The sequence below is a fragment of the Corvus moneduloides genome, chromosome 2 (genome assembly GCF_009650955.1).
Source record: "Corvus moneduloides isolate bCorMon1 chromosome 2, bCorMon1.pri, whole genome shotgun sequence".
NCBI lineage: Eukaryota > Metazoa > Chordata > Aves > Passeriformes > Corvidae > Corvus > Corvus moneduloides.
This window is the reverse complement of record NC_045477.1, coordinates 104,100,818-104,128,670: the sequence shown is the minus strand read 5'-3', so window position 1 is coordinate 104,128,670 and position 27,853 is coordinate 104,100,818. Positions and strand designations below refer to the sequence as shown.

General features: G+C 40.8%; 1 long non-coding RNA gene across 3 annotated transcripts; it reads left to right on the top strand.

Moving 5' to 3' along the window:
- Positions 1-484: 484 nt before the first annotated feature.
- Positions 485-26,624, top strand: LOC116440184. Of its 3 annotated transcripts, XR_004238448.1 has the most exons (10): positions 485-739; positions 3,287-3,358; positions 5,302-5,522; positions 6,925-7,009; positions 11,031-11,170; positions 13,150-13,281; positions 19,605-19,906; positions 20,376-20,411; positions 22,518-22,614; positions 23,005-26,624. It is a non-coding gene; the product is annotated as an uncharacterized LOC116440184 (long non-coding RNA). The 3 variants fall into 3 exon arrangements; XR_004238447.1 differs by having other exon boundaries at positions 19,605-20,411; XR_004238449.1 differs by lacking the exon at positions 3,287-3,358 and having other exon boundaries at positions 19,605-20,411.
- The last annotated feature ends 1,229 nt before the right edge of the window (positions 26,625-27,853 follow it).

The window sequence follows — 27,853 nt, the reverse complement described above, 5'->3', positions numbered from 1 at the left end:
GCATGGGGCTTGGAGGTCAGGGCAGCAGAAATCTGTACTATGCAGAGCCAGGCTGCTGGACTGAATTTGGTGGGGTGGGGAGTCTCCCACAACCCATGACAGTGTGCGTGTCTCTCCCACAACCCATGACAGCTGAGGTTAGCTGAGAAGCTGGTGCCTTTCCCCAAGGACAGGGAAGAACACCTGAAAATAGTGCTGCCCAGTACTTGGGATCTATGTGGAAGATTCCGTGCCCTGGGACCCTTGGACAGTTGCTCAGCACTGAAGATTAAATTGCGTGAGCTGTTTTGGCTTGTGTTGCACTGAGACTCCAATGCCCCAAGGGTTGGAGCATATGGGTATGGCCAATGGTGTTTTAAGGCACAGGGAGCTTGGAAGAGCTTCATGTGCCCTGTGCCAACACCATATTTTGTGCTGGAAGTAAATAGAAAGCCTCATACTCTGGGGCAGCCCTTTGGACACCTTCAGATTCACCTTCAGACACCAAAGGAGATTATTCCCTGAGAGCCAGACAAGCTGATCCAGGAGCCTTGGGAAAGCAGCAGTGTTACTGCTGCAAAATGAGCCCTTGCTAGCTAGTACCAGAAACCTCTGTTTCACTCCTCTTGCAGAATAATGGGAAAGTCCCAAGGGGAGGGGCTGAAAAGAAATTAAGGATTCCAGAGAAACCTCTCTTTTAGTAGGGGAAATTCATCACTCCTGTTCCTGTCCACATGGAGACATCCAGTTGTCACTGCAGGTAAGCCCTGAGAAGTTGAGTTTCTCTCATATCCTCCTGGGATGGGGCAGGGCAGTGTTCAGCTCCCTGCTACAAGAGCTATGCCTGTGATGTGTGTCCTGTTTGTGGTTGTTCTGGGGGTCTTGGTTTTATTTAGTATTTCTCTGCTCTGCCCCTTGGTCCCACTGGTCTTCATATGCATGTGAACTGCAGGATCTGCCTTGTGTACAAAACAGGGAGCAGGAGCCTGCACTCCCCTGTGAGGAGAGCTGTTCAGAAGATTTTTGGTTTAATATTCATACTAGCCCCAGGCAATTTTCTACTCCATGTTTTAAGGGAGTGGACAGGGAGGACATGTAGTTGTTGTTTCCTCTGGTATCAAGGGATTAGCTTAAGCCCATGGATAAGGAGCATGAGGCATGCAGATGGCAGTGGAAGAATAAAAGTAACCATAGGAGACTGGGAAGACAGAAAGCCCCATCATCTCTTTTAATAGAAAAGATTTTTTGAAAAATTTTCCATGACCATTTTTCCTTCAAGCAAGTGAGCAATACCCCATGTCAATTCTGATCAGTCTCCACCCAGTGGAGAACTGAGTGCAGTATAAGGCAAGGAAATAAATTTGGACACCAAATAAAATAAAACCATGCTATTAAGGTTTGTATGCCACGTTCTGTGATACCAACACTTATATCAAATGGTAAAATGTGGATAACTTATGCCAGACATTCCAGACATTTGCCACAACATGCACAGCAAGCCACTGTGAACCCCTCAAAACTGAAGGAACAGGATAAGATCAGAGTTTCCAGGTCATGATTTGTATTTACGACTTAATAACAAATACCATCCTCCCTCTTCTTTTTTTTCCTTTATTTTTTAATACCTAGTTTCTATAAGCTTGTCTAGGCACAGCAAGGAGGGCAATTCTCTGCAGTGCTGCATATTAGAAAAGGGTAGCAAACATTTCTGCATGTCCGTTTTAGGGCTAGGTTTGGACTCAAGGTCAAAAGCCAAAAGCTGACTCAGGCTGAACCTCAGGTTTACATTTACCTCTGAAAAAACCTTAAGAGTTTTCTTAGATGGGAGGGAGAGAGAAAAAGAAAACATGAACCACAGTCAGGATGCTTTTGCCACTTGGTGCATGTCCACTTCACATCTCTGTAGGCAGTTTGGTGGATTTGTCAGTCTCCTTGACTGCTATGGAGACAGCCCTCACTTGTTGCAAGCACCCCTCCACCCTCACTGCTACCATGAGGAGCACACCCAGCCTCCACCACCAGTGTCAGCTGCACACAGCCCTGTGTGGCTGCAGCAGGTGCAGTGCTGACCCTTCCACAGGGCCCTGGGACTTGTTGCTATCTCCACACCCTGGGTCTCCATCTCTTCTCTGATCCCCTCTGTAGCACATCCCTCACTGCCTGGAAGTTTTGTGCAGGACATGACTCTGTAAGAGGAGGTAAGTGGGCAAGGCATGAGCCCTAGGATTTTTGCATCCTCATCTCAGCTGCAGGCAGAATCTCAGTGGCCATGCATGCAGCTCTCACTGCCAACCTACAGGCTTTGCTGTGTGACCCTGTCAGATCCAGTGATTGGAGAAATCTTTGCAGAACAGGGATGAGATTATACCGTAAGGATTAACATCTTACACTCAGAACTTCTTGTGCTTGTTTCCAATCACCCAGCAGGGAATGTTGTTTATTTGGCAGGCCTATGCAAACACACCAGCAGGGCAACCAGAGCCGACTTTTCTGCTCAGAAAGTTTATGCTCACTGCACAATTGTGCTAATGTAAACCCATTATATTGGCATCAACAAGAACCGTGCTGAATACCTTAATTCTTCCACCCAGCAAACAGGCTGCTGGCCTGAGTTCCTCAAGGCTGGAGCCAAAATCCTGCCAACCTTGTCCCCTGTGAATGTTCACTGTAGATGTTCAGTGAGGAGGGAGACAGGAAAAAAAGGTTTTTCTTAAAATACATTCATAAAGACCTTTCCTTTCAGCTTTATAGTTTTCCTCAGTAAACTAAGATAGAAGTCACATAGCAAGTAAGAAGAAAACTCAAATATCTGTTGCATGTCAGAGCCTGTGGACCTTTACTTTAAAGCATGACAGTTTTGGACCATGTTACCACAAAGGGATTAACCAGAGGAACAGTCTCATTGCCCAGCTCTCTCTGCCAGTCTGGGTGCTAAGCTACCTTTCATGTTTCCTGAACATTATACTCTTGTTCAGCAGAACAGACATAAAATTAGCTTTGTTTGTGGGATCTTTTCGAAGGGCATTGTGTTCTGTTTCAGTTTCTCCACTTGTAGTCACATGTTTAACACCAAGGCCACTCTGGAGTGAATACTGAATGGTTGGGCTGCCAAAGAAAGTCCGGGGATTCATGTTAACAGGATGGCACTGCAAGCCAGAACTGACTCATGTAATACTGACCATTTCACTTGATTGAATGCAAGAACTGTCATTTGGAGAGCTGAGATTTCATCTGTCAGAAGAACAAGTATAAAGCAAGAGTGTCTGCTGTGACAGAAACAGTAGCAAGACCTTTGTGTGTTTTTCAGGCAGTGTCTGAAGAGCTTGATGGCATTATAAGTGCAGTGTCCCAAGAAATGTCCTCATGACTCATATCTAAGGTAATCTGTGCCCATTAGAATGACTTTCCTTTATTTTAGGCATCTGTTCCTGGATATTGTAGCGGGCATATAAGGACATTGCACATATTATCACAAGACAAATCCTTGCATGATCCCAGGGGTGGCTGGGGTGCTTTCCCAGTGTTTTGGAAGAGCAGCTGGGGAAAAGCAACACTCTAGTCCTCCTTTCAGCTCTTCTTTTATTCCAAGCACAGAGTGGGCCACATCCTAATGCCTGTTCTCAGAGGCAGGAGCAATCCTAAAATGTTTCTCAGAATTTACTTCAGTATTGCATGATAGATGCTCAGCAAAGTGAATGAGGTGGGCTCAGATGAACACCCTGAGATGTGATGAAGTAGTTTAGAAACGCTTCTTATACCATAAACTTTCAGGCAGCATGAAATAAAAATTCACAAAGTCCCCTTTCAGAATTTTTGTTAACTGACATTACTGCCCTAGCTACTCAAAATGTTTGGGTTTCACCTTCTTTTTCTCTCAATACAAACCTTATAAGCAAAGATCCCATCTTTGGTAGCATCCCAGCCATGCTGCTATTCCTAATTGTGCTGTGGTGTCTTAGGCATCACTTGGGATAGCTGAATTGCACACTGGCAACTTGTTCTCTCAAGGTCTGGGAAGGCCACCATATCCTGAGCACTGGGATGATGGAAGCATCCACACAGTTCCCCAAATCTCTCCTTTTGGAAGCTCTGTCTGGAAAAGAAGATTGGGTTGCTTTGTTAGTGGTTCCTGAGGCCTCCAGCATCATGGAAGACAAGACCACATATGGCAGCACATATGGTAGAGCAGGAGGTTCAGCTTCAACCTTGCTGATCCCATCACCTTCTGTCTTAGCCAAGGAGGGTATTACCCTGCATGTTTTGCAATATAAAACATCAGGATGAGTATTCCAAAGCAGCTGATTACCATGTCAGGAAGCCCTAGGATTTTAAAGAGGATGATGAGCTATGGCTTTCAGTCAGGCTGTAATCTCATCCAGGTTTTGTATTGGCCAGAAAAACCCCACCAAAAGGAATAAAGCCTTGAAGGGCTTTTGAGCGGGCTTTTGCTAAGAGAGAATGCAGCAGAACATGTGAATATTAACCACAGCTAGATTTTATCAGGTGTAAAGGAAGGAAAAGAGATTGCCAGTAAGCTGCTCAAATCCTGGCATTTTCAAGGGGTGGTCCTAGGTCTTCTGAGCATATGGAGGTATGAACAGATCTAAACAGTTCTTTGATAACACCTGAAGTCTGGCTAGGCAAAGCATGGCCTCTGTTGCTTCAGCTTTGCCTTGGAGGCAAGAAGCTGTGCAAGCAGGAGTTTTAGGACATCTACTTGCAGGTCATCAGTTGCCTTGCACATGTGGAAGTCTCCACTCAGAGTGGCTGGGATCTGTCCACGCACAGTTACTGTGAGACTGTGATGGTGATGTGACAGACACAGTGAAACCTCGCTGGTTTTGCTGCGATGGAAAGGGAGAGTTGAATGGACAAGGAATACAACGTGACCTCGTGGGACAAGTCATAGCTTCAGGTCCCTCACTTTGAGGGGGAGTGGGGCCTTGGTCCTTCATGGATGGTGCCTGAGATGCAGCCTAAGCTGCAGCTCACAGGCTGACTGGGAGCTAAGTCCTAAATTGTTATTGGCAGTATGAAAGGACAGTGTGGAGCTGGGTGAGAAATGCACTGTCCTGTTCCAGCCAGGATCAGCTGAGCTTGGTGAGGACTAAGGGGAGAGCAGAGAGCACTCTCACAGCACAGTTCAGTGAGAAGGACCTCCAAGATCATCGGGCCCAAGCCCCTGCCCAAAGCAGGCCCAGCTTCCCAGAGCAGCTTGCTCTGAATCTCATCAAGTTTTTAGATAGGCATGTCTAAACTTCTCTGGGCAACCTGTTCCATTAACTGTCATGATGGAAAAGGTTTTGCCTTGTATTTTGTCAGGATTTTCCTTGCTGCAGCTTTGTGGCCATTTTCATCCTGTTGCTATGCATCTATGAGAAGAATCCTGGTCTGTGGAAGTGTTGGTATTTGTGCAGTGCCAGGGAACAAAGGGGAATCACAGCTGTGTATTCAACCCCTGGCTGCACTGTGTTGAGGCTGGGGAAATGCCACCTCCTGAAGGGGTCCTGCTACTGCATAGAAGAATCACTGCAAAAATGAAGGTAGGTACAAGCCTCAGCAATTCTATGAGCCATCACTGCTTATTCAGGTCTTTGCGACTGTGTAAGTAAAAATGACCACTCTTCATTCTCTTTGTACTTGCTGAATACCAATCCTCATACTGCATTGACTGTATATATATATATATATATATATATATATATATATATATACATACTCTTTTTTTTCTCGTCTGCAGTAGTTACCTGTGCCTTGTGACCATCTAGAACCCCAAGCACTATCTGGGGTGATCATCACACTGTGGTCATGGGACACTGAGAACACAAGAGAAATCTCCTTGCTCAGCTGTTGCTCCTCTTTCTTAAGGTCTTCTTTAATTCAGACTTTTTCAACATAGCACATTATTAGTAGTTGTCCCTAAGAAGCTATTTTTTATTGGTGGGTTTCTAGGGCTCATGAAAGAGGAGATGCTTCCAGGAGACATCATTAGGGATACTTGGGGTGTACCCAGATTATGAAATGGAGAACTGGGAAAAAAACTCACTCTTGTAGATCTACAGGACAGAGCACATCTCTATGTGGAAATACTAGATCAAATCCAGCTGGTGTACTGGTATACTGCTATACTGTCAGGCACAAGGTCCTAAGATTTGCTTTTTTAATCAGTTGATTAAAATCTACTGTGTATCTACTGTGGCATAACGATACCACTACTGGTTCGACAGCCAGCTACAGCAGTTTGGAGATTTTTGTATTGCACACCATTTTGTGCCTCAGGGATACCTATGCTTAGTCTACTAGGACAAATCACCATTTTAATTTTTTTCACAGCCTATCCCTATCAAAGGAATCCTTGATTGCCCTCTTTCATCCCACAAATTTTTTCTTTCCACAAAGTCTCTGGGACTCCCACCCAGAAATTCGGTATCAGTGCTTAAGATCCTTCAGCAACTGAAGGCCTTCTGTATTGTGTTTTCTGGCTTAATCTGTCTTGGCTAAAGGATAATCCAGTGACTTTTTGTGGCCCCGACTGATGGTGGCACATGTGTTCATGACACAGAGTCCCAGAACCCCTCACTGATGTAGCCAGGCACAGGAATGGTAACAAATGCTTTGTTGGTGAAGTCCAGTCTTTCCAGAAGATCACTTATTTCAGTACTGAGTTGCACAGAAAGCTGCTGGGCAAGAGGTTAAATCCTTTGCTCTACTAATTTTGTGTCAACCCCCTCCTCTTGGGACTGGTGTTATTGGAAATGGCCTCCCTCCCTACAACTCATCCCGTTGTACAGTTGCTGCAGCCTTTGTTTAGTGTTTCCATCCATCTGTTCTTCTCACAAAATTGTTCATGTAATAATCATTGTTTTCTCTGTGTTGTGTATATCTTTGGTTTTCTGTTCTGTCCAGTTGTATACCTCATGCTTTCTATGCCTCTACATTTCTCAGCCATGAATTCCCCAGAAGCTTTCACACTGCTCAGCGTGGAGTTGGCTTTTGCAGCCATCCTGTGCTCAGGATGGTGAGTTGGAAGGTAAGGGTTTTATCTGAGTCAGGATCTACAGTACATAGATGTGTCACTGCTGTGAGGGACAGGAATGGAATATGAATATTTTTTCTGCTCAGGGACCAGAGAGGAGAAGGGCTCATTTCCCTGCTATTCATTTGCCTCTAGAACTGCTCTCCTCTGAGCCCATTTTAAGAAATCCCACCCAGAGGCTCTATATTATCCTTCTTACTCTCTAAAGCAATGTACTAGATTGACTTGGCAAGATCAGTAACACTCTCAGACTCAGGATATTAGTTGCAGGTTTATTTTCTGGAACTGTATAAAAAGTTCTTGTTAAAGATATTAAATACCAATTGTTCTTTATTAGGACCAAAAAATTTTTTATTTACTAGATGGAAAAAGTGTTCTGACTCAAGAGATAAATGCTCTTATGGAGTGCTGCTTTTGTATAGGCAAGCCTGGAGGGATGGGCTGACAGATTCTTTTTAATCCCCTTGGAAACAGGGCTGGGGAGAGGGATTATTTCCTTCAAGGAAAAATGAAGATTTGGCATCCTAAAGCTATGTGTCTGAACTTGCTGGGTAGCGTGCATTCTGTTGTTTTGTGCTAGATGAATAGAAGGGAGTCAGGCATCTCTGTAATTTGCTCAATAGCCAGTCCAGCAGGAATGTGGAAGACCAAGTTTTGACAACTTTCTCTTCCTTCGCAGGAGTTTCAACTCCTTCCCCTCCTCCTCCCATCCCAGTTTCTTTGAGGACAGGTTATGAAATGCAAGGCTAAAGGGTATTTGTAGGCAGATCTTCCTCAGGGTGACCTGGTAGTGCTATGCCATCCATTATTAATGTGCAGATATTGGAAAAAAAGTATACAACAGGACATGCCCTGAGAGGTGAGACATGCTGGGAGTGTGAGACATAATCCAATTCTTCCTCCAGGCAATAGCCCAGTATTTTCCACAAAGCTCTGTGGTGTGAACAAGAGAGTGAGGGAACTGTGCCCTTATCACTTGAAGAACAAGGCATGTAGAAGGCATATAATAAAAAATAAATAACCTTACACAGAGAATGAGATTCAACCTAAATTTTCCAGGCCTCAGGTAAAAGTCCTGACCGTTTGACTGAAGGAGTGTGTATTTGGGGACACAGCAGTGCTGACTGAAATTTTTGGTTTAGGTCCTGACAAGTGTTTGCTTGATTTGGAATGAAATGTGGGATTACTTCCAAGAAAACAAAACCAAAATTTTCAGTGATAGCTTTTTATTTTGGCCTAAAGGACAGCTCTTGAACTGGAAATAACCATTCCAGGGCACATGATGCTGCCTAGCAGCAAAGTGCTTGTTCAGATGCAAGAGGGATAAAAGCAATAGTGTAGTCCTTCAGGCTGCAGTGCCAGGGTTACCCATGTGTCTTCAGGAGGACAGAGATGCTGGTTATGGCTTGCACAAGAAGTAATTTCTTGCAAGTAAGGAAAAAATATCTTCTCTCTCTTTCTTTTCCTTATCTCAGATGTTTTGGACCATGGTGAGTTCTTGGTCCTAGAGGCATAGCCATCCAGTGAATTCTGAATTGGTTCCTTACTAAATAATCTGAAAGAACTCAAGAAAGCAGAAAAGCATGACCCTAGGTGGAGTAAGAGCTTGTATTCCTCTTCTTAGTTCTCATGGTTCCTTACTGCACACAATATATACATCATTCACTTTGTATGCTTGGCTTACTGCACTCATTTTGATGTCTGAACATTTGCATGTAATATGTAAGAAATCTCAGAGGGCAATGAAATGTTTTGCTCCTTTGGAGTGGAAACAACTGAAATCCCTCTAGTATTTTTGGAACAAGACCACATGAAACACCAGGCTATTATTTGCAAAGCTGGCCATGTAAATTTGTGCTGAAAACCGAGACTTTCTTCCAGGTGTGTCTTTAACCTGTTTTTCTGTTCTAACATTAAAATCTGGCCATCACAAGCAGCAGAGTGATGGTTAAGAAATCTGTATTTACTGAAAACATACAAGACACTGAATAGGTTCAGTCCTCCTTGCAGTGAATTTGTCTGCCTTCAGAGTTGGCTGTGAGCACTAGTGTGAATGCAGATGAGAGCACCTGCAGGTATAAGGAAATCATATTAAAATTGTTAGTGGTCCTTGAAAACAGATGCTTTATTCAATGAAACTTTAGCAGAAAACAATATAGTCTATCAAGAGGAGGAAACAACTGGTATTTGCAAGGGAAAATTTCCAAATATCATTAATACAATTGTAGTTTATAGTATATGTCTGTAGATAAGTAAAGGTTGGGGTGGGAATGAGGGAATAACCAAAGCATCAGTTCTTTAACCTGAGGAGATTTTATCTTATCCTGTAACTTTTTCAAGTGATTTAAATATTACTGTGCCAGGTTTAAAGCCCTTGGAGACAGGTGTGTGCACATTTCTGAAAGCCCTACTTAACAACCTTTCTATTGTCAAGGATGAAAGTTCAGTTTAAATGACCACCTCAGACTCTATCTGCAACAAATGGATGTTTAAAATCTCAAAATATGTCTTTTAAGACTGGGAGCTTTGCCTTGGTAGTCAGCGTGAGCATCTGCTCGTTCCTTACCTCCATGCAGTGTAGTGCATGCACCACTCAACCCTCTTCTCACCACAAGGGCAAAGCTCCAAAGGTGAGCTGCCTGCACACATGCACATACTCTCAATCATCAGAAAAAAACTGCTGCCTTGCACCTGGAAAAATCAGTTTCAGGTCTCTAGCTAAGTGAAAGGAGTGGAGACTGCCCTAGAGCCCATTGTCCTTGCCTGCCCAGGGACCTTGTGTTAGCTCAGGGCAATGGTGAACAGTGTCTGTCAGCCAGGAGGTTTAATGCTTCTCCTCTTCTGATCACCTTCCACTGTGGGTTTCTGGCTCAGGAAAGCCTTTTTTTTCCTTTTTCCTCAGTTTGTGCTGAAGACACAGCTAGCTAGACTGAGCACTCTCTGAGACACATGACCCTTAACCAGCTTATGTATATTTTACACTGCATTTCCCATAACATATTTTTTTATGATTTAGTTATGCTTTCCAGTGAGTATATCGGTACAATACAAAATGTATATAATGACTTTAAAGGGATGCATTATTTTCTCTTATTATACTGTCAGAATACTCTCACAATCAGGATTAGATCATTTCTTCCACAAAGATTTCAAACCTTCCTAATGTTCTGTTTATTTTTTCCCCTCTTAGGTTGTTAAGTATAGTCTGCAAGAGTTTGCTTTTCTGGAAGATAAGCACAGGAATAATCCAACTTTCCTCTCTTTAGTAATTGACTGGATTTCTGAAGTTAAGTGACTGGAAATGTCCTAGCAAATCAGGATTTGTTCAATGAACTGGGAAAACACTTTGAACTTCAGAAACACATGCATTTAGTGAAGGATTGATTAATTTACTTTAGGTCCTTGGACACAGCTGAGATTCTGAGAGAAAAGACACCCTGAAGGTGTGCTTGACCACTGCATAAATTTTCCTTTTATGAGGACTGACATCATGGAGGTTTATAAGGGTAGGAAAAGAAAGGGAAACCTTTTTTGGTGCTTTGATGAAATGGAAGGTGTCCACAATAGAAGACAAACTCTACCATATACCTCTAAACCAATTTCATGAGGTACTGTCTGTTTTCTTGCGTTGTGCAAGATTAGGTTTATGCAGCTTTTAAACTGACAAAAATCACATTAAGTAGGAATTTTAAAGGTAACAATAAAAGAAGTTTTTATTGTTTTGCGTAATAATAATAATAAATAGAAAACAAAGGTTTTGAGATGCTCTGTCAGGTTTTTTTTTTTTCCCTTTGAAGCAATCTGTGCTCCAATAATTGATTTCAAGGAAAAAAAAATAAAATCATGCTCTGCAGTGGGAATACTGGTGCAAGTTCCTGTTTATTATGGCTCTAATAAAATTGGTTTTGTTGGTACTCCCAGACCTTTCATATTTCCTGACTGCTGGACTATTTATTGGTAGAGGAATTCTTTAGCTGTATAAAACAAAAATGCATGTCCCCATCTCTCCGTATAGACCTTGTGGCTCTTTATCAAGATGAAGGAACAGGACTCTCTGGTGAGAACATACCTGGAGTACTTTGCCCAGCTCTGGGGCCCTGACATAAGAAGGATGAGGACCAGTTGGACCAAGTCCAGGTGTGGGCTATGAAGATGGTAAGAGAGCTGGAGCACCTCTCCTGTGAGGACAGGCTGTGAGTTGAGACTGTTCTGCCTGCAGAAGTCGCTGGGATGACCCTATAGCACCTTCCAGTACCTGAAGAGGACCTATGAGAAGCTGGATGTGGACTTGTGACAAGGGCATGTAGAGGTCAGACAAGGGCAGAATGGTTTAAAGAGAGTAGATTTAGACTAGATATAAGGAAGAATTTGTTTATAATGAAGGCAGTGGAACAGGTTGCTCAGAGAAGCTGTGGATGCCCCATCCCTGTGAGTGTTCAAAGACAGGCTGAATGAGGCTTTGAGCAACCTGCTCTAGTGGAAGGTGTCCCTGCTCATGGCAGGGGGGCAGGACTAGATGACCTTTAAAGGTCCCCTCCAAACAAAACTATTCTATCACTCTATGCTTCTGTTCTATGGCAAAGCCCTGTGCTGGCTTACATGGTGCTCAAAGTCTTTGTAGCTAATATCCTTTCACCTGGTGTAACTGCTAAAGAGACTGACTGACACTCAGTGCTATTGTCTTCTATGCCTTAAAATTTTGGGGTCAAAATACTTGGACAGAAGCTGTAAAAAGAGGAAACAAAAACAAACAACTTGGCTTGGTTTCTGCCTGAGGACTTTTTGTAGCAACCCTCAGGAGATTGTCACAGGCTGAGGGAGTAGTTACAATCTGTGTCCATGAGGATTTTCAAAGAGGTGTCTCTGGTTTTTATGGAAATCAGCAATGAAATCATTTCAGAGGAGTGTGACCCCACTCATTCCCATTTTTCCCCTTTCTTTGACTGCTAACACTTTAGGCTTCCGAGGGTTTTGAATTAAATATTTTCTAAGTAGTCAGAGCATGTCTCCTTCATGCTGTACACTTGGCTTGGAGACGATATCTGACTTTTCTTCCATCTTTTATTATTTTAAGGACATGATCAGCATTATGTCTTTTATGCTCAGTGCTGATAATAATACATAAGGGGTAAACAACTTTATGCCACAGTAGAATAGGAGTGTTGCTGTAAAGCATAGGGCCAAGGAAAACTTAAGGCTCAGTGCTAAGTGAATGAACCCTGAATATAATCCCATTAGGAAATTGATTACAAAAATCTGAAATGAAATTGCAAACAAGGCTCTTTGTATGGCATATCTCGTCCCATCCAGATTAAGAACCAGCTGAATCTTACAATTAATTTAGAGAAAAGCAATTGCAAAGCCCTTCAGAAGATAACTGCATATCCTATTTGCAGCTTAAATTAAAGACAGAGACCTAGTCAAGCAGACAGGCATAAGCAAATTCTTGGGGTTGATATGAGTTACTCTGTTGAATTACTTTAACCAGAGGATTATATAGATTATTTGTTCTATGGATTTTTAGACTCGTTTGGCTCTACTACAATAACATAGTCTCGACTGTTTAATTTTCGTTTAAGTATCTATATTTCATTTGTTAAGCAAATATAGCATAGCTTCTGCGTTGTAACCCTGTGTGGTTTTATATTTCTTTATACACACATGGAGTGGAAGAAGCCAAACTTACCTTTGGCATCCACAAAGAGGGAGCTTCAGTATTTCATTCACTAAATGTGAATCCACTGAATTTTTCTTTTTCCTGTAGACCATATGCAAATGGTCATTGTGGTAAATCCTTCCTCCCCAAATCATATTCTTGAACACTCAATACAGCTGAACTTTTGGATGGCAAAAGGATGTAAGTGGTCTGTGTGAGCCTAATCTCCATGCTGGGGGTTTAGAAGGAGAGAGGTGATAGGAAAAAGACCTAAATAAGACTTGAAGAGGTTTTTTCCATATGGTGTGCAAATTTTGTATGCAATGCCATTTGTCGCCTACCGTCTTGAAATCTCTAAAACTTTTATTTCTGCTTCCTTAAATAGGGTCCAGTCAGAGTACAGATGCCTCATTTTTCTGGCACACCTGTTCAGGTCCATAATCATTTTCCTAATCAGCTTGTCTTTGTGTTCATTCAGTTATCCACTTTGGATATCTGAAGGATTTAGAGCATGGAGAACAAGGTCCACTTCGGAGACATAAGGTGCTGCTTCTTCCCCCCTGCAGGGAAGCTGAACTCGCATTGAAACATCTGGGAGTTATGCACAGAGGTAAGGGACAGAATGGCTGTTCTCTAAAATCTTTATTTGTTTCCAGTTTTCCTGCTCAAAGAGGTGAAGAGAGGAAAGTCCCGTGGTAGTGACTTTCAGGGAACTTGTAGAAAAGCCAAAGATCTGTTCCCTAATGCTACATAGCCTAAAAATCTACAGGGAAAATAGACTCACTCTCTTTCTCTTTGACTCACTATTCCCTCTGTCTTGAAGGTCAGTATTGCCCCTCACAGTAGAGAAGTCATGTTATGCTAATCAAAACCACTAACAGGCAGATGTTCCCTTTTCCCAAACAAGGCAAAAAAATAAGAGGCATATTTTTCTAGCATCCTGTCAGTTCTATTGCCACCTTCCTGAGAGAAACCGATACAAACTCCTGGGGCTGATTCTGTCAGTCACCAATTGCCTAAACAACCTCAACCTCTGAATTTAAGTAATGCTTAGAATGATGCAACAGAAGCAACACATTGGTCATCTCTCACTTTCTGCAGCATCCTTACTTTATATGCTACAGTGTCCAATCTAGGTTTTGCTCTAAGGACCATGGAAATGATAGATAGATAGATAGATAGATAGATAGAAGAAAGAAAGAAAGAAAGAAAGAAAGAAAGAAAGAAAGAAAGAAAGAAAGAAAGAAAGAAAGTCTGTCTTTGCTCCGTACACCTTATATAAGGGCGGTCTGCATTACAGTTGAATTGTTTTTATTTATAGAATGCAAGAGGGAGGGAAAAAGACCACAAACATGGTCATACAGAAACTTAAAATAATCTATCTGGAACGTAGCATGCTACAGACCATTTGCATCAATAAAAATTTTCAAATTTCTACTTTTAAAAACTCTGTAATTTTTAACTTGGGAAAAAGTTTTCAGAGAACGTTCTAGAAGGAAATGTTTTAAAATGGCATTTTAGAACCACTGGCAATGCAAAATCATTTACACATAACTTTGTTGTTAAAGTGCTTTTATTATTGGATTTCTGTTAAGATTTTATTACTGGGCAGTAGCAGATTCTTGAGATTTCTGTAAAATTGAGTCAGTCTCATCAGGCTTCAGCAAAATCTTTTGTTCTTAGAACAGAGAAATTCAGCATTAGCTAACTGCTTCAGGGTGGTTTTTCTTCTAGTAGGATGTGTACACTGATGATAACAGTGTAAGTAGTACAAAAAATACATGCAATCTCTGCATGGCAGCCAAACCTCTGAAATGCCAAAGTTCATAGCTCTGCCACAGGTGAATGGGTTTGGTAAAAAACCAACAGCCTCAGGGTTTGCAACAAAGTAAAAGATCAACTACAAAATGTTAATGATGAAACAAGAAACCCCCCACATCCTCTCAACATTTGCACTTTAATTCTTCTCTGACACTAAGACCACTTAAAATCTCTGGAGATTCTTCTTTTGTTAAGGCTTTAGGCCCCACAGCAGACTGGTCTTTATTCCAGATGGGGATACAGATTTCTCAAACTGACCCAAATTTTCAGGGATTAAACAGACCTCAAAAACTTCTGACGTGCTTGAGGTTTGCCCATGAGACAGCTCCCTTTGACATTGGCTGGGTCAGAGAGAAAACAGACACATGGATATCTGTCTTAAAATGGAGAGGTCCTGGGGAGAAGGATGTCCCACCTGCCCAAACCTGAAGGGCCAGGAGGAAGCCTGTGGGGCCTTGGCAGCCCTTCGGTGCTTGACATTTAATTGCTGATGCTCCTACCCACATGTTTAAAAGAGTGCCAGAAACTGTCACTCACACAGCTTTAGCAAAAGCCCTGCACTGTCAACATTCAAATAACTCAAAGTATTGTCTGACTAAGGCTGAAATTTGCTCTATAGTTTCAATAGAAAATATTAATTGTATTGAAGTGCAAGGTAAATTCAAACCTAAATGGTGTGTGATTTCAGCACAGAGCATAGGTCAACATTGTCCCCATGCAAGTTCGAGTAACTGCAAAATTAGTGCATACAGCTACTGTCACCTATGTGGGGCCTGAGACTGTAGCCACTCTGTTACAGCAAACCAGCCTTTGGAAGGAGCACTGAAAACAATAGCCAAACCTCATGCCAAAAATACTTTAAATAGAAGGTGATTTTTTGAAGTGGTAAGCTGACTTTGAAGCTTGATTGATTTTTTAAAAGAGCATTCTGTTAGAAATAGCACTTGAGGAAAAAATGAATTTACTAATCTACTCTCTTAGAGCTGGAAGTGAGTTCAGTTCTCTTATTTAATATATGCTACTTTTAATCACACTTTCTTGGTAAACCAGCTTGGAAGAGAAGGAGGAAATAAAGGGAATCATTGTTTGCTTCTGAGCCCCAGTGTCTGCTAGAAATTATTACTGTTTGTTTCACAACAGGGTGTGAATTACTTGGTTGCAGTCAACCATTGTTTGGAAATATATTTTGGAATGTTTCCTTTATGAAAGGTTTTTATTTGCTTAGGATTCATGATTCTATATTTCTTTCAGCTGTTCAGATATTCTGTTGCTACAGAATTGCTCACTTTTATAACAATGGGTTCAACTAATAACCAGACATTTGTTTTGAACTAGATCTTGAAGCATGGTGTAAAATCCAACTCCTGAAAGCTGCATTAAACCAGGATCTCCTACATTGTGCAATCTGCTAACAGTGGTCCTGGGATTTAACTTTTAATAGAAATATTCCATTACTTCCTGGAAATAATTAAATAAAAGGTGGTCTTAAATTTTTGCAAATGTGGTGAACATATTTTCCAATGTGATGATTTGGATTGAACTGGTTTGGATCTTTTTAATATGTTGGAAGACAGCAGTTGTTTTTTCCCATTTTGTCAGACCATATGAGAATTAGCTACATAAAATGCATCTGAGTTCATTAGTGCTAGATGATCTGGGAGACTAAGGCCTAATTTTGGCAGTGGGAGGGAACGTGGGGTTTTCTTTTAAGTGTTGATTAGAACTGGATCACTCCCAGATTAATCAATTTAATCCAAATATTGACACTGCCCCTCCTCTCCCTTCCATTTGTCAGGGGGAGGAATGTGCCTTTGGGCAGGGCAGACATGGCTATACTGGTAAAGGCAGTAGAGCTGGAGTGCCTTTCTCACACAGTGAGGGTGTTTGAGGGACCAAGCTGAACACCAAAATTCAGACTTCAGCTTCTGGCTCAAAGTTACCATGCTGGATACCCAGAATGTACTGCTCATGGAGTTGTATTTGTTGCTTGGCAAGCACTTTTGAAGACAAATTTTGTCCTTGGGACTTAATGAATTTTGGCATTCTGGAAACTAGGGACATGGATGAAAATTAAACTTTGCTTACCATGTAAATATTTTTGATCAAAATTTTGAAGTTTCAACTCTCTATCATTCTTTTGCTGTTGGTTTGTAGGAGCTACCCTATTTTATTTTGGATCTACTTTACTTATCTAGATGAAAGTGAGCAGGTTATCTCAGCAGAAGAAAATCTGTGAAATGGTGACGTGTGGTCTTCGTGTCACAGTTGCCATCTTTATTGTGTTCATTATATGCAGACATACAGATATGGATAGGAAAGGACCTTGAGCACCTTGTTCAGCCCACTTCTCACTTGGGCAGCCATATGATACCTACAACTGAGAAATTTGTCTTTATAGACTCAAGTTCTAGTCCCATTACTCTTTTTGAAAGGCTGCTCCACAGCTTTGCTTTGTAGATGGTTAGAGACCTTTCTCCAATGACATGGGAACGTCCTCTGTCAGATTTGTCCTTACAGCTGGTTTGCAGCATCTGTAGCTTCTTCCCCCCAGGCAGAAGAGGATATTGTTCTGAACTGAATGCTCTTTATACCCTTTATCTTCGGTATAAATGCTGGATCCAGACACCTGCAGCTGCAAAATGGCATCTAGATTTGCTTCCTTCTTTCACTATTTTCCAGACTGCTGCCATGTTCTTCCTATAAAAAAAAAAAATAGTAAAAAAATTAAAGGAGTTAGAGCCGAAGTTTTTCAGGATGATAATTCTGTAGAAGAACCTGGGGTTTTTTCCCCAAGAAGTTTCTTATTTGAAAATCATTGATCTTAAGTTTATTTTTAGTTTTTCTTTTCCTCATCTGCTGTGTTTGGTTTGGATTTTGAAAAGTAGGTGTAGACCTTTGTGTTTGCAGCCTCAGTAAAGACGATAGTAGAAAAGTACAGTACTACAGCAGGAGCCCACAGGATTGTTTATATCCTGCTATGCAAGCTGGAAGTCTTCTCCTTCTGCTACCTCTCCATACTCTCAGGCAGAAGAGGTAGATCAGGGAGTAAGGGGGATTATTGCATTCCTCCAACTGTCTTGATATTTTAACTATGGTTCTTTTAGCAAATACCATCTTGTTTTTTGCTGCAAGTCATTCTGTTAAACATTTCTTATGGAACCCAGTAGAAAACAAACCCCGGGCAGTCCTGAAATCCTATACAATCCCCAGGTACTTGAACCATCTATCAGGGCTCCTGCATCTTCTGCAGTGCCATGGCTCACTTTCCCATTGGCTGTTTGCTCATGTTTGTTGGCCTGAGGTGCTTCTTTCCTCTCCAAAGGAATATGCTTTTATATTATTTTGCATCTCCTGTACAAGATTTATTTTCTCATTTTGCTTCGTGTTCTGACTTCTGATGCGTATGGGATGTTCCAAGGTCAAACAGAAGTGTTGTGTGTCCCTTTTCCTGCCTCCTGTGATTATCATCTCTAACAAAGACAATTTTAATTGGTGCCAGTGAGACAGTGTAGGGCCAATTGTTTCTTATTAGAGATAAGATTGGATTCAGAGTTTATAGTTCCTACAAACCAGTTTCTGGTTTGTAGGAAAAAGCCATTTTTAGTAATACTTTGCTTTCTGATTCTGGCACATTTTGCACTGCATGTAATTTGGGACTGTTTACATATACATAAGATTGCCAGGTCTTGATTGAAATTGGTATTTTAGAAGCATGGAGAGAACTGGCAGGCATGAGGTACAACAAATCTTACATGTACAGCATTTCTCAGTTTTTTCATTGGAGACTGAACCAAATGTTGCTTTGCTGCCTGGTGATACTACAGTTTTATACCAATAACCTCTGTGAAATAAATACAGTTACGCTTATGCCTGTGGGTTTTAGTGAATATATATTTTATAGGTTGCTTTCAGAAAGACCTGATTCTGTTGCTTTTGAAGTCAGTTGGAATTTCACATCTTTTGTCCCCAAACATACAGCATGCTTGCCTAGCCAGTCAATGAGTTACTCTGCTCAACTAAGGTGCAGATTGGATTTACTTTTTTTCCCTTGGTTGGATATTATCTATTCCAGTTTTTTCTGGCATTGGAACATAAATTGATTTTTTTTCATTTGAGTTCCTCCAGGAGATGTTTAAAATGAAATCAGAAATTGACGATAAGAAAAGCAGAGTTAATAAACACTGTGCATACCCAGCTACTGAACTTATATCCTTGGGATCCTTTTGAGAAGCTTTGGGGTGTATTGGATTGGAGCTTAATTTATTCCCCCTCCCGCCCCCCTTGTTTATCATCATTTAGCACAGCAATTCTTATCAGCCACATAGAGCACTGGGCAAAGGAACCATCAACTGACAATGGTCTAATGATTTTCCTTTGTCAGTACAGATGGCAGCGTTCCTAAAGCTGAATTTATTGGGATCATTTCCTGCCACTGTCCATGGGGGCAAATGGAGCTGGTTGTGCTCTGAAACAATTCGCTTCCCAGACCCTCTCCCTGAAGGCAACGGTTGGGAGGAAAGGAATTTGATGGGCACTGGAGCTATTTCCTATTAGGGGGGCAAACTTAAACAGCAAGATTTTGGAATGAAGTGTGTGTTATTTGGACTGCTCAAAGTTGTTAAACAGGGGAGAGAAGCAGCCAGTTGTGACTCCTCCATTTTTTATAGGATGGGTCAGTTTTCAAAGAGGAGAATGATTATGGGTTCCCTATGCTGTAATTGCTGTCAGGACCTCCAAAACTTCAGTCTCTCTGGATGCTCAGAGGTACAGGTGAGAAGGGAAGGCCCATCTCAACAAACAGGCCCCCTGTGTCCTAGTTTTCACAGTCTCTCTTTCATAACGACAAAATTCAGGTATGTTCAGTTTTTAAATTTAGATGTCTATATGTAGGTGTCACCATGTGGGCAAAGTGAGCTCAGCAGAAATGAGAGAGCTGTCCAGGAGATCACTTCTAGCATTTTCAGATATGGCAATTTGAACATGGTGGGACCTGAAGCCCCAAGTTGACATGGGGTCACATACATATGACTTTATGACAGGTCACTTTAGCTGAATCCTACCCTTTATGTCTATTGTCCAAATTGCTGTTTTGTTTTGGTTTTTTTTTTCCAGTAGGGCCCAAATACTTATATTCTCCCATCAGAAGTGGAAGAGGACTCCAACCAAAGTCACTAAATCCTTGTACCAGCTCATGCAAATGTAGATGGACTTTTCACATTCCTTGAAGAACCCAGCTTTGTGTATCAAGCTGGTTGGGGTGGTGGTTGAAGAGGAGCAAAGGCATCAGCATCTTTCAATACTAAATCCTAGCACAAGGAAAGCAGGAGGGTATCTGGGGCCATGTCTCCAAATAGCTTGGGACCCACCCACCTTTATGAAGATGAGCTGCTTCCTGTGTTTCTAATTATTCAGAAGTAATTACTTTTAGTAGTATTATTTCTCCAGCAAGATTTTACTTTGAAAAATGTCCTGTTGCCTGTGTAGCTGATGTTAATGAACATGAAAGTTTTGGCTCAGGGCTGGTGTTGACCAAGTGAGATGAACTGGGTCAATATCTGTACTGGTGAAACGAATCAAGTAACATTTAGATCAGATGTTTTCTCCTCACTCCCCTTTGCATTCAGGCTGTGTTTCACCAGTGTACTGTAGTGGCACCTGAATAAACACTTGCAAATATTTATAATTCCCCACCTTCTCAAAGGGGCTTTCTGAGATCTTTCCCACAACTCTCCCATATAAAACAGTTGAATCCCTCTTCTTTCTTAATATAAACATGAAGGTAATGTGCCCCTTGTCACAGCAGACATCTGTTATATGTATAGTAGTTATTCTGTAGCTCACGGATTAATCACTGTGCTCCATCTCATTTTGAACTGCAATCAGAAAATTACAAGGATTCCTTGAGGAGTTGGAAATCAGGTTTGTTTGTTGTATTATTAATAAACTTTAAGTCACTCCCATATTCATAACTGGGTTTTTGAGTTTTGTTGCAGTCTCCAGCTGAAAAATATTGGCTGCTAAAGACACTTTACTACAATCAGCTTTGCTAATTACCATGAACTAATTGAATTGAACATTAATTAACTATTTCTGTAAAGGGCTCATCACAGGAAAGCCTTCTACACTTGTGTAAGTTTATATTTAACATCCCATGACAAATGCACGCCTTTCAATAATTGGTTTGCAACTCCTGACAAATGTTTCTATTTCATTTTATAAGTTATGAGTTCAGTCACTGCATCAAAAATAGCCATGGCTTAGATTTGCATTAAGACAAATTACTCTTGAAATGCACTTCCAGTCTTTTGGGAATCAGCAGGCTCTCTATAAAATAAGGATCTTCCTCCCATTTTTCCTGAATGTATATGTTTTATATAACAAGAGAATTAAAAATATCCATGAGGGCACTGTAATAATTCATATCTTGGGCATGATGCGGTACTGGAATTTGTTCCAAACCAGATTCTCTATGCTTTTTTTTGGATTAGCCTTAAAATTTCCATCACTGGAAAATAATTATATATTAATAGTTATATTAGTTATACTTGGGATCCATCCTTGTATTGCCACTATCCAAAGAAGGGCTTGGAGGAATGCTGGCTCAGCCGTTCTGTGACCATCTTTTATTCCTTAGGACAGAAATTTGGTGTCCCCAATATAATCCTAAATGGTTTATTTTGCCATTGCAGCAGCAATGGCAAACCTTGAGTTGTGCTACAAAGACTGCTTTGCTTTGGCTGAGCAGCTGAGCATATAGTACAGTCTCCTACAATGTGTTAGGATTTTATTTTCCATGTGTACAACCAAGTGGTTCCTGCTGCAAATATTTGAAAGCTAAGCAGAAAGATGTGGTGAACACTCAACCCAATTGCTGATATGCAGCTAAATGATGTTTTAAGCTATTTTGATGTTGAATAAATGCTAGGAGGACAAGGCACCCATCTAGCAGGAGTGTAAAAGGACTGAAAATAAAATTACAACTACCCATAATGTCAAATATTATGGGTGAGTTCTTTGGGTTTTTTTCACAGCATAGTTTTTTAAAAGTCTTGACTTCAAAACTTCCTTATCTTGGAAAGAAGAGTTCAAGAGTGATGTCCAGGAGATGTCTCTAGAGTACTCATTTAAATACACGTATACATATATATATATACACATATATATGTGTGTGTGTGTGTGTTTATATTTATTGTTTTCTATAGACCTTTGTCACACAATTTCCCTTTGCATTTGGTTTGCATTACAGCACAGGATCAAGCAATTGCTCTTGGAGAAGACTTCTACAAATATACATTAATTTAATCTATTTGTGCTAATAGAAAGGATTCTCTGTGATTTTCTTGGCTCAGTTGAGTTATGCCACATACATCCACTTTGCAGTATTGTCCATGGTTTATCTTCATTAGTCTCAGGTTTTATAATTCTTTGTCCTTCATATGGCTTGAATTTTGTGCAGAGCCTGGGACTGCATACATTGGGAAATAGCCTGGAATTCAGGACAATCAGGGTCGCTTTTTTCTCTATGATTTTTGGCCTTTTTGACTCCAGACGAGTTCTTTGTGCCTCAGACTCCTCCTGCACTTCTATCTGGTTAGAATCTGAGACCAAGCTCTTCAGGAACTCTGGCTTTGTACCCACATGGTGATTGAGAAATCTGTGGGTGTCTAGGTGTCGCTATGGCTCCTGAAAGGTTTGCTTTAGGAAAAAAATTTCATCAGAAATAGAATATATTTTCAGTACTTTTTCATGACCTGTTAAGTTCATCTACAGGCTTGCTGTATGGCCACAAATGTTTTTGCAGCCCCAGAGAGGGAAATCATCCTTCTTCCTGGAATGGATTCTCACATAGACTTTACTTCTTTGGGAGCATTTGTATGTTCTCTTCCCTTCAGGGCTGTCTCATATATTGTCAGTGCTGTGTGTTTGTTTGCAAACCTGAATCTTGCTGTGTAGCTGCAAAGATTCTCACTCCTTGTTAGAGTTGGAGGAAACCACTGCCATCATATTCTGCCTTGTACTTTTCAGAGTGCCAGGTTTGGGCCAGTCAGGACTGCCTTCAGTATCTGGATCAGCTGGATCTTGAACTACAAGCTCATGCTGCCCACTGCTTGAAGCAACTCTGGTAGGTAACCCTGTACATTACACCACCACTGGACTGTTTAACCCAGCACCCTTAACCTTACAGGTTAGGTTGGCTGAAACTAATGACTGGTCCCTCTGCTGAGCTCTGCTCTGGTGTGATGAAAGGGTTGGTGAGGTCGGCTACTACTATTTGTGCTCTGCAATTATGCATCTGCTTGTTAGGTGAATTTTTGGGGTGTTGTTTCTTGGGCCTCTGGCAGCTGAGAAAGCTGCCTCGAATGTGCAGTGGTTTGTAATCAGACCCTGGCAGATATATTCAGTTAAAATTCAATTCCAGGCTTGTGGTTTACCCTTGAAAATCTTTCTTCCATCTAACAGCAGCACTGAGCTCTCATCCAGACTGAAGGTGAGTCAGATGTCTGTTTTCCAGGTACCTATCTTCTGAAGTGATGAAACATCTTATGCATTTCACTGCCTCCTGTGTCATGGGAACCCCAGTAAAAGCAAATGACTGGAGGAAAGCTTGCCTTTCTACCATTTCCAGGCATAGCATGAGACAAGTTCATGGAAGAACTCTCCTCCCAGGCCTATTAAACGTTAAGATGCTGATGTGACCGTTGGCTCAGAAAGTCTGAAATTGTGCAGGGCCAGGAACAAGTAGAATATACAAGGGAGACATCTCTGTCTGCTTTCCTTTGTCTCTTACTCTGTTCCAAAATATTCACTACTCTCAAATCATCTTCTGAATTAAATGGATCTTCGGTGTGGTCCTGTAGAGCTGGATTTCTCTTCCTAACTTCTTAGAGTGTTTCTCAGCTATTTGAAAGCACTGTGTGGTCTCCACAGAAAGCTGTCAAGGAACCCAGATCACAAACTGGACAAAATGCATGCATTGTAAGACATTTAATATGAATATTTTAGTAATCTCTAGTGGACCAAAGGAGTGATCTGCACTGAGTGGAGGCAGACATCAGGGCTGACTAAGGAGAGTAGTCTTAAACATGCAAGTTTACCAGCCCCATCAGCATTCACATTTGGATCATGTGTTCCTGGATGGATATGAGCAAAGTGGGGCTGGAGAAATCCCTCTGAATAGTCTGAAAAACTGAGCTAGGTAGATTGTCAGGGGGCACTTGAATTAGCAGGAAAACTTGACTCCAGAAGAAAGGGAGCAGCTGGGGAAGTAGGAATGTATCTGAATTCAAGGTCCCAGGACCGACAGCAAGGAGAGGCAAGATAGAACTTCTGGCAGAGTGGAGCTGAAACAGCTATGAAGGAGCTTAAGCATGGCTGAGGATTTTATTTGAGTTATAAATTAGTCATTTATCTTTTCTTTCTGTGCTTGTATCTAAAACCCCTTCTTTAAATCTTGCAAAGTAGACAGCCCTGCTAAAAATGTCAATGCATTTGTCCTCAAACCTAGGTCAAAGTAGTAGAAGGTGATGCTGGTAAACCTAGGGTATGTCATCCCCATGGTGGTGGTAGATCAGAGGAAAGAAGAGTACAGGTAATATAAAGGGTTTGCTCAAAGACATTTAGGGATGATATTCTGCTTCCACTAAATCAGAAAAATATGGACTCAGTTCTGACAGATGCTCCTCCTTCCTTCAAGAAGGGAAGTAGTGGGGGTTCCAAAGTGCTGAGAAGAGTTGCCCATTAGCATCTGGCAGGGCTTTTTATATATTCTGGATTATGCTGTAGTTTGAGATACATCACAAGTAACATATGGGGCAAATCATGTTTTTTTCTTGGCCCATCCCTGTGTGTAATAGGGGCAGAATGATATCCATAATCAGGCAAGATAGAAAGAGAAATATACTAAAATAAGGTTAGCTGGTCAGAGAAGAATGGCAACAACAGCAATAGAGTTACTTTAGCTAATTATAGAGGAGAAAGCAAAACTAACATAAAGTTTTACCCTGCTGTTTGGCTTCATGGCAGAATTCAGTCCTGCCTTGCTTCTGTCATTGGAAGAGCTGTAGGACTCACTGATCAATCAGCAACAATTCATGGTTGACACAATGGATCAAATTGATAGTTTATTAATAAAAATAACTAATTGGTGTTATAGTCTACTCATTATTGCCTGTTTGTAGTTCTTTCATAAGTTAAAAAACCCCACATAGATATTAAGCCTGGCAAGAGTTTTTCTTTAGAGTGTGTAGTGTACACTCCATACTACAGTGTGTGCTTAGCTATGGCACTTACCAATATGTTGCGGTAATAAAGGGAACATTTTCAGTAATAGCAGCTCACATACTGGGTAGTCCTGTTGCATGCATGGACATGAATTTTCGAATAAGTTACCATTAAATATGTGTAGCAATCAGTGACAGACTCTGCCTCTGAGATACTGAGCCTTTTCCTTAAGTAACTGATATTACTGAATGCTTGACAGTTCCACTGCACGATTGTTGTCATGAATTTCCTGCCTTTGAAATTCCAAATGGACCACTTCAATCTCTATAGAGACGTTAATTTTACATCTGCTTTTTTTTCCCCTTGGAGCTGAATTTTTTAATTAACACTAAATAAATATTCTTTACAAAGTGTTATTAACAATAGCCATGAAATCCAGTGGGTAACTGGTTTGAACTGCAGCTGTCCTGTTTCCTTTTTTATGTCACTGGGGGCAACCCTGTCTGTGCTTTGTCCTGTGAACTCTTCTGCCCATACACCTCTCTCCTGACATTCAGACCATTGTGATTCCAGTCGAATGGCAGCCTATTAGGTCCCAGTGTTTCAAAACATACAGTGATTTCCCATCAACATCAAAGCAAATTACTCTTATTTAGTTTCTCTTTAGAAAAGGACATGGTCCTTTATTTTCCCACTGCAACTTGTTCATCCTTGCTAAGTGCTGCTGCAGATACCATTGCCGCCTTACAACTTCCTTTTCCTTGTTTTCCCCTTCAGTCTGAGAAATTCGGTCAGGCAGTTTTATTCTACATTTTAAAGGAATGTATTTCGCAAGCACAGCTCTCGCTGTTGTGCTCTTCTGATGTAATTGGAATAAGTTGATTTGGCCTCAAAACTTTCAAAAATTTGGAAAGGCTATTACAGAGCAAACAAAAAAATTGTCATATTTTGTGTCATTTACATCTCATTTTCATATCAAAACACATAACTTCTGAAATACTAATTTCAGAGTCTTAAAATGTTTTCTGTACACTTCAGTTAAACTTCTTTAGGGCAAGTTTCCCCCTTCACGCATTGCTAGACACCAATTCACAGATGAACTTTAAATGCCAGTAGCTTTTCATAGACAGAAAGAAGCCATAATATTAAATGAAAACCCATCTTCCTCCAGACTCAAGTTGAAAAGTGAGATTTCTACAAATTTCTAAAAGTTCTCTCTGAGATTTCTAGATTACTCTTAAAATAGGAGAGGAAAAGAGTGAAAAAAAAAGGAATTGGCAAAGTCCTTAGAAATTACCAACAATTTTGAAATAATTTCCTTCATATAATTACACATTTTCATCTGATTTTTTCCCTCTTGCTCAAAATCAGCTTGCATTTATGCTTTCGAGACCTCCTTAACTTCTGTAGAGAAGAGATTTAATGAGGCTGATGATTTGATGCCAGCCATCAATGGCAATGTTTGCTAATGCCATTTTCATAGGCAGTAATGTCCAGTTGTGAAAACTACCCAGCTTGACTGCAAAACTCATTCAAACTATCATCCTGCACGGTCTGATGCTAATCTCGTAGATTACTGATACAAAATGTGAGTTCAAAGAACACTTTTAGATGAAAACGGATAATTTACAAAGTTTAGGTCACTAGGGTTTTCTAAGGAGCGAAGAGCATGGCCCAGTGGGTAAATTTGGACTTCTCACTACAAGTGACGATTTATTTTGGTCCATATCCAGCAAAGATGGGAGTGAGAGACCATGAAACACAATTTTAATTCGATTATCCAAAACTAATGAAAAAATGAATTCATGCATATTTCTGGGTTGGATCTGGAGAGATTTCTATGTAGATTTGTCTTTAGTGTTTTGAATCAATTTTGTCTTCCAAATAAAATAAAATCTTCTTTCAATAAAATCTAAGTGCGAGAGCATTCATTGGGGTTTTGCTTATTCCCATTTTTAATAAACAGCAGTGAAAGCTGGGAGGGGACAGAGTGCAGGGGGTTTGGTTTGTTTTTCTCTATATACCTGGTATTGCAGACTTAAGATACAAGCTATGAAGAAATTTTTAAAGCTCCCAGCATTTTTTTTCAGTGTGTATGAGTGATTAATTATTTTTAAAGGTAAATATAATTTTGGCAGCTTCTTCTATTTAATTTATTGGCCAAATTTTCCAGTATAAGCAGGATTTCTACCACAACTAATTATTTAGAAAACTAATAGCAAAGTGTTTCTCAGATTCATTATTTTGAAATAAAATATCCAAGTAATAATTTTGGGGGTAATTACTGGGAAAAAACGGTTTTAGACAGGAATAATATAATGCATGTCAAAACCCAAAATCACAGTTTGCCTAGGGTTTTTTTTTAACTACCCCATCAGAATGTACAGAGTTCTGCATTCCCATGCCTGTGGAGCAGCCAGCCGTGGGGATTTTGCTGGGTATCCCCAGGCTTACAGACACAGGCACGTAGAAGTTCAATCTGTGTGTGAGAAAGGACACATAAGAAGTTGTTACAAAGCCCTTTGTAGATAATGACCCTTTTTTCTAATTCAAAACTTAATAGTCTGGTGTGGTTTGCATTAATCTTTACAATGAATAATCTTTACTGAAGTGCAGTGTGAAAAGCAAACAATCTGCAATTCTTTGGGGTTTTTTTTTACCATTACTGCCAGAACAGTTAAAGTACTTAAAGAGGGCACCAGGAACAGTTGGGATTTCTTCAAATACCTCTTCTCTGGTTTGGTATACATCTTTTAATCTGCTTTGCAAAAAAAGACTAGAAAACCTTGTCTAGTGTGAACCAGAAAAGAGTAGAGCAAACCTTCCTTGTCACTACACTTCCTTCTGCCACTGTCACTCTCCCTCAGCTGGATGAGAATCATGGCTTAGGTACCAGTTGCAGTCCATGTTCAGAGAAGGTTCCTGGGCTTAGATGATCCTGATCATGCCCTTTCTTCAGTGATCTTAGGGGCAGTCTTCATGACTAAGCAGAGAAGTAGTATTCCTCCTGCTGATAGAGCTTTCACCCTTGATTTTTCTGGCTTTATAACTTCTATGCTTCCACACTTGCATGCTGTAATACTGTAAAAGGAATGTAATTACAATAAAAAGAGGCTGTTTTCTCAAAGACACTCATGATT